This window comes from Bison bison, unplaced genomic scaffold, assembly GCF_000754665.1.
Source record: "Bison bison bison isolate TAMUID 2011002044 unplaced genomic scaffold, Bison_UMD1.0 scf7180017864500, whole genome shotgun sequence".
Classification (NCBI taxonomy): Eukaryota; Metazoa; Chordata; class Mammalia; order Artiodactyla; family Bovidae; genus Bison; species Bison bison.
This window is the reverse complement of record NW_011495059.1, coordinates 5530008-5537221: the sequence shown is the minus strand read 5'-3', so window position 1 is coordinate 5537221 and position 7214 is coordinate 5530008. Positions and strand designations below refer to the sequence as shown.

The following is a 7214-nucleotide window of genomic DNA, read 5'->3' as shown; positions in this document are numbered from 1 at the left end:
GACCCGTGCTTCTCTTTCTGCACAGTGAGCTGAAATTGGAACTGAAGCACTCCAACATCGGTTTCTTCAATGTGAGTTGTTGTCCTTCAGCATTTCTTGAATGTCCTCTCCAACCAGGGCTTCATGGGAAGAAGCTTCATGGGAGGGCTCCAGGAGAAGCAACGAGATCCCAGAAAAGATGCACTGTAGTCTTGCAGGAATCAGGATATCACATCCGAAAGTTAATCATCCAAGAAGGGCAAAAGGAGTGGCAGGACATGAATGTTCAGAGTGTGAGCTTTGGAGGACAGTGGGTCTGGGCTCGCCCATCAGCTCTGCCACTTGCTACCTGTGTGACCTTGGGCAAATTACTTAACCTTTCTGAGCCTGTTTCTTTGACTATAAAATGGGAATGATAATAGCATCTAGCTCTAATGGGGACTGCAATTTGAAATGGGGCAATGAATTCAGTAAGACACCTTGACCAAATGTCTCACAGATATTACACTCAGGATATGTCACTATAACAAATGCCAGGGACACAACCTCTTCTCAAAAGCCCTTGAGACTGATGAGTTTCAGAACTGGGAATTTTTAGGAGGTACTGTGGAGCATGCCCCCCCTGGATCTGGGGCAGCATTCTATAATCAAACACACTCATAGTTTTGCAATAAAATTTTAAAACATTAAAATAAGGTAGAATAAAAAAAAACAACCATCCACTAAATAGCACCAGGACAGTTCAAGTCATGTTTTGTCACAAAATGTGCCTGTGTACACCCGTGGAGAATGAAGTTCAGAGATTTGGGATTTGTGAGCGAGGAACTGTTTATGTGTCATGGTGACGGTCATTGTCAACCTCTATTTTGTAAATGGGATAACAGGCTGATGTTTTCAGAGTGGGGAGTCAGATGTTCTTCCCATGGATTTGTTTTTATTCTTGTCTTACTTGATTCCTTTGCTCTGGCCGCTTCTCTGCTCCAGGTGAATTTGATGGAATCCATCTTCAATTACTATGCACTCCACATTGTGTACCCCTCTCTCAATGGTAAGAATAGCTGCTACAGCCTGCCCATGCAAAAGCTGAATTCTACCCTTTCTGTAGGATTCATGGTTCATTCTTTCATTCAACAAGGTGAGCCTCTCTTCTGTGGTGGCTGGGGGATTAGCGATGCACGATCTTTGCCCTCATGGAGTTCACACGTTGTTGGGAAGGCAGACATGTAAATGACAATGGTTAGATAAATGACACCACAGAAGAAAGCTGTGGCAACTAGAGGACTGCGGGAGCTATGAGGAGGCGCTAAACATGACTTGGAGGTCAGTCTAGAGGGCTGGGTTGAGTCCCAAAGCACAAGGAGTTAGCCCAAGGGAGGCTGAACATTCCAGGTAGCGCTGTGGAGAGCACCTGGAGTTAGCACATTTTCATTTTTATTTTTGGCTGTGCTGGATCTTCATTGTTGCGAACAGGCTTCCTCTAGTTGTGGCGATCAGGGGCTACTCTCCAGTTATGGTGCTCAGGCTTCTCATTGCAGTGGCTTCTCTTGCTGCAGAGCACAGGCTGTAGGCACATGGGCTTCAGTAATTGTAGTGCATGGGCTCAGTAGTTGTGGCTCGTGGGCTCCAGAGCATGGGCTCAGTTGCAACGGTGCATAGGATTAGTCGCCTCATGGCATGGGGGATCTTCCTGGACCAGGGATTGAACCCTTGCCCCCTACGTTGGCAGGCAGATTCTTAACAACTGGACCACCAGGCAAGTCCTGGAGTTAGCACATTTGGGTCCTAGGGTGAGGCGAGGTCGCTGACTTGCTGGATGACTGTGATGGAAGTAGTTCTTGGGATAGTGGCAGCCTGTGAACCCAGCGCACCTCCTCTGATGCCAGAGCCTTCTCCAACTGGCCTCACCATCTGGCTTTTATGACCAAGAGATAAGAGCAGCAAAACTGGCCTGGAGAAGATAAAGTAGAGGAGATGCTGGTCCTCAGGGTTGAGTCCTTGCATGTAAACACCTCTCACTGCATGTCCCAGCCCAGGCCACTTTAGATAGCGCATGAAAGGGGGCTCTTGAAGGGGCCAGTAGAAGCTCCAGAGGCTGAAGAGTGGACAGATGTGCCCTGCATCCAGTAGCCTGCCACATGTCAAAGCAGCCCGCTCTCTCCTTAGCCAGCTGCAAATGCAATGTTCTGCATCTTCACATCTCCCTCGTCTCCTCTGACCAGCCCACTGCTCTCTGCTCTTTATCTTTCAGCAAAGCTTGAGGAGGGCATCCCACTCCCTCTGCCAAGGGACACCTACCTCAACAGCTTGGAGTTCCAAATCCACGAGGTCAGTGAGAAGTGGTGTCTGAATTGGGAGCTCTAGACCTTCCAGGATATTTTCTTTAAGGCTGATGGATACTTGGGGGAGTCCCTGACCCTCACGTAGATCCTGAACCGAATCCTCATAGGAAAAGAATTTTTGTTTTAAATTTTGGAGTATAAATGACACGTTTTGATGATCTGGAATCTTGGCTTCAGTCAAATAGCTCAGTTCCCAATAACTCAGTTCAAACATGATAATGGAGCATCTTCAATGTACAAGGCCTGTTAGCCATTGAAGGCAGGATGAGGGTGTGAAGGGGTCAGATTAGATGGACCACTTGAGCTGATAAGGGGCCACCTGAAAAGCCCAGAATGTCCATGGCTGTGAGCCCCCACTAGGCCCCTGACCAGGCCTCCCACCCTGGACGGGTGGGCCTGGAGAAAACCTGACTATGCCTTCTGGTGGAAGAAACACACCAGGGGCAGAGCCAGGGACAAGCCTAGGACACTTCCTGACGTGAATCCAGAAGTACTAGTTTACCCGTGTCATCACTGTGTAATATGCCCTCCAAGGTAGGGGCTACAGTCTTAGAAATTAATTACGTGAGGGGAATAAACTCGACCAGCACTCGTGTGTACATGGTTCTCCCAGGAGGGTAAAAAAATGAAGCAGGAAAGGGGCATTCATGGATGTCTTCCAGAAGTCAGATCAGGAAACTGCAGACAAATTCCTAGGGGCAGGCAGCTGCGGGGCACGGTGTTTAAGGCCTCCAAGGGCTTGGCTTGTAGACTGATGGTTTTTGATTCTAGTGACAACTTGTATTTTCTTGTAAAGGCTTCCCTTTCAGGAAGCTGACGCCGTGCGGCTCAGAAAATGATCTTTCTCGTCTTTTTTGCCTTCTCTCCAGAACTTCGTGTTCTTAGGGGCCAATGTTGATGTTGATTAGCCTGACGACGGAAAAGTAACTGTGGCTGGAGGAGTGGATGACACAAGAGGACTGCCCTTGACCTTGCGGGGTCGAAGCTGCCTCTTCTCCCGTGGGTGTCCTGTCCTCATGTCTTCAGTCTGCCGCCTGAAGACACACCTGACTTCCTCCACCCCTTCCCGTATCCCTACACGTTCTTTCAGCTGTCCTCAGACTCTCTGGGGAGCCAACTCTCTAGGGGACCCTTGCCTGTGGTCCCCTAGAGAAAACTTCAATGACGCAAAAAAATATGAGCAGTGTTCAACCACCATGTAGCCCAAAGCATCCTGCTCAACATTAAACATACATGTGCAACTTTGTAGATGTTATTTGATGTCATGGTTAAAGGAGCAAGTCAGACAGAAATGGGCTTAAAGCCTTGTTCTAACGGTAGCAGCTACTACTTTATTGGTGGAGAAGACTCACTGAGACCACAGACCACCCAGCTCCTACATGGACTACAAATCTATCCAATAAATGATTTCAATTTTGAGTTGCCTGCACTGGCTTCTGTCCCTGGGCTGAGTGCTAGAAGAGGTGGGATCAGAATAAGAAAAACACAGTCTCTGCCTACATCAAGCTTAGAGCCAAAAACAGGAACCAACAGATTTTTTTCTGTAAAGGGCCAGAAAGCACATCTTTTAGTCTTGGCTGAATATATTGTCTCTGTTGTAACTACTCAACACTTCTGTTGTTAATAGAGAACAGCCTGCTAGACTGCGTGTGGCTGTGTTCCAGTAAAACTTTATTAAAAAAAAAAAAAACACACACAAAACAGGCAGCAGGCCAGATCTGAGCAATGGGCCATAATGTACAAACCCCTGGTCTAAAATAATCCACCAAGAATAAAAGGGATTTACACTATGAATGCAACCCTGATCTATAATACAATTAGGAAATTTACTAACATATACTCAGTTACAATAAAGAGCATAGACTTGGGGCAAGTGTGACCTGCTTTATGACTGTGGTTCCATCACCTCTTTGGTCTCTTAGCAAAAATCTATTAAATCTCTCCAAACCCCAGATTCCTCAATTTTAAAATAGCACGAGAAGACTTCCCCAGAAAGTGGTAATGAACCAAAGCCAAGTGTTATCCTGAAATGCTTGGTTAGTTGGCAAAGAAAGTTTCCTGCAGGTTACTGTTTATTGTTCTAATCATAGGCTGTTTTTGATTACGAAAACCTCATTCTCTGCTTCTGCATCTTTTGGCAGCAAAGGATTCCCGTTCATGGGTTTTCCTGGCCAAGGTCATTGGACAAACCTACTTTCCCATATTTTCAGGGAAAATCCCACCAAAAAGGCCCACTTCACACACACCTCTCCTGCTGGCAGGAGGCATGCCTATTGCTTTAAATTTTTAGTTTTGGCTGCTCTAGGTCTTTGTTGCGACATGCAGGCTTTCTTGGCTGCAGTGCGCAGGGGCTGCTGCTTTATTTTTAATGTCAGCAGACACGCAGACTGACAAATACCTCTGAGAAGGGACCGTTGTCTGGAAGCTGAGTGAAGGATGAGACACACTGACTGGAGTTCAGTGGGTCCCCTTGCTTCTGGCCTCCTGGGTTATCTAGGCCAGCACAAGTGGGCGTCTTCCTAATGAAGTACACCACCTGCTGGGCTTCATGCCAGGGGCAGGCCCATCATAGGATACCCTAATAAGAAGCATCATACCTCACAAGTTTAGGAAAAGTCAGCGATACTTTGGTTTGTAGTGACAGACACCCAGTTTGACTGGCATATGGGCTTATTGCCTCAAGGCATGTGGGATCTTAGTTCCCCGCCAGGGGTCCAACTAGTCCCCTGTTGGATGGCAGATTCTTAACTGCTGGACTACAAGGGAAGTCCCAATACTGTGTACTTTACACCCCAGACAAGCTGACCAACTTGTTCCAGCTTGCCCAGGACTTTCCTAGTTTTGGCAACCAAAGTCCCATGTCCTGGGAAACCCCTCAATTCCATGCAAGCTAGGCCAGCTGGCCACACAAGCAGGTGCATGCTGAGCCTACCCCCGCAGCTTTTCCAGTGATATCAGCGCCTGTCTCCCTCTGACACTCTGCTTCCTGTCACAGCCCTCTACTCTTACGGGTCCTAACCTGAGCCAACCACCAGCAAGAGGTGGTTCACCTCTGTTCTAACACAACACCTGAAACAACAGCCCGCATGCCTAGCCTCAGAAGCAGGATGGAAGGACTTAAAGGGTGAAAACAGGATCTGGCCCGTGACCCACATTCACGCTGCCCCGCCTCGCTGGCATGTGGCTTGTTGCGGATCTAAAACACAGGTGAGGTGGGTGTATACAGTTTATTGAATGGGCAGGTGGAGAGAAAAATCATAAACAGCTGCCAACTCAACAGAAAAACTCTTGTTCACTGAAGTCACCGAGGGACTGGGCCAGCCTTCTCGGTCTACGCTGTCCGAGGGCACCGCTGTCAGGAGTCAGAGCGGCTGAAGGGGATCCAGGCCGCCAGTCCCACAGCTTTGCCCCGGATCTCTAGTGCTGAGTGAACACGGCTCCCGTGACACTGTGGGCAGATGGCGGGCAGCTCTTCACGTGGGAATGGCACTCTCCACGCTCTGCTCCATTGGTGCCCATAAACAATAGGGACCTTCAGGAAAGGACAGGCAAGACCAATGGTTGGGAGTTCCCATCTGCGTAGACTTAAACCAGCCAACCCTCCAGGGGGCGGTTCCCAGCCAGAGGCATTAACTCACCAGCCAACCCGCAGGGGGTTGGTGGGTTCCCAGCTGGCTCGGTTCCCACTTCAGGGAGAAATACCAGCCATTCCAGATCCCAGGTGACCCCAAGGTCACTGACTCAGGAACTTGGGACCTCCTCAGCCACCTCCAGATCTAAGGCTGACCTAGGAGGGAAGAACCATACAAGCATTTAGTCTCCAGCACCATCTTCTCCCGAGGCAGCATCACTGAGAGGGTTCCAATCGACTAGGCCCAAGCTTCCAATTTATCCAAGCTCAACTAGAAATCACCAGAATAGATGCAGTAACAAAGAAAAACACATCAAAGGTTTGGTTTTTAGAACAAAGGATTTTCTTTCAAGCATTTCCAGATCTGGGCAGACAGACTAGACTTTAGTGCTATCAGGGGCTGTGAACCAAACTCCCACTGTATCTTCACATCAAAGGATGGACCACCACCCTCAGGAGCTCTCCCACCGTCATCCTATTCTGCAAAAGTTAAAATTCGTTAAGTGGCTCAGTCGTGTCTGACTCTTTGCGACCCCATGGACTGTAGCCTATCAGGCTCCTCTGTCCATGCGGTTTTCCAGGCAAGAGTACTGGAATGGGTTGCCATTTCCTGCTCCAGGGATCTTCCCCACCCAGGGATCGAATCCGGGTCTCCCACATTGTAGGCAGATGTTTTTAGCGCCTGAGCCACCAGGGAAGCCCCTATTCTGCAAAGACCCACTTAATTTGGCCAGCCAAGAAAAATGGAAAGGCTGGCTGAGGGGCCCCAGGACCAGGGACTGGACAGGACAAGCCTCTGATGCACGTCAGGGGCAGAGGGCAGGTTTGAAAGCCAAGGGAACACTCAGGCTGTTGGATGCCTACCGAGTACCCCGTGGCTCACATCTAATAGTCTCACTACCTTCACATTATGAGATGCGAATAGAAACTTCTAGCAAAACAGAATCAAACACAAACGTAGACGGGAGAGAACTAGACATGAGCCCTCAGACCAAATGTGGGGAAAGGCGGGGGGCAATGGTGAATGGGACCCCACCTCACCTTGATCTGGGAGCTAGACACACCTCCTGGGGTGCCATGTTGCATCTTCGGAGTGTATTAAGCGAGGGCACTGGTAGAGGGTTTCTGCCTCCACCGAACACATCTGCAGCACAGGACAAAAGGTAGATGTCAGCCCTCTGCTGACGGCAGGGCTGGGGATTCTGTCAACAACAAGCGCGTCAGTCACGGGCTGTCTTGAATAACACATCGCAGGTTGTCCTCCA

The 7214-nt window shown here is 49.0% G+C and overlaps 2 long non-coding RNA genes across 3 annotated transcripts; one reads left to right on the top strand and one right to left on the bottom strand.

Moving 5' to 3' along the window:
• The first annotated feature begins 347 nt into the window (after nucleotides 1-347).
• On the top strand, nucleotides 348-4008 carry LOC104980455. Of its 2 annotated transcripts, XR_824265.1 has the most exons (3): nucleotides 348-1027; nucleotides 2228-2304; nucleotides 3188-4008. It is a non-coding gene; the product is annotated as an uncharacterized LOC104980455 (long non-coding RNA). The 2 variants fall into 2 exon arrangements; XR_824264.1 differs by having other exon boundaries at nucleotides 2228-4008.
• Nucleotides 4009-4087: 79 nt separating this feature from the next.
• Nucleotides 4088-7208, bottom strand: LOC104980456. Its single transcript, XR_824266.1, has 3 exons — nucleotides 6991-7208; nucleotides 5957-6105; nucleotides 4088-5850 (listed from the first exon to the last, which is right to left on the bottom strand). It is a non-coding gene; the product is annotated as an uncharacterized LOC104980456 (long non-coding RNA).
• Between the last annotated feature and the right edge of the window lie 6 nt (nucleotides 7209-7214).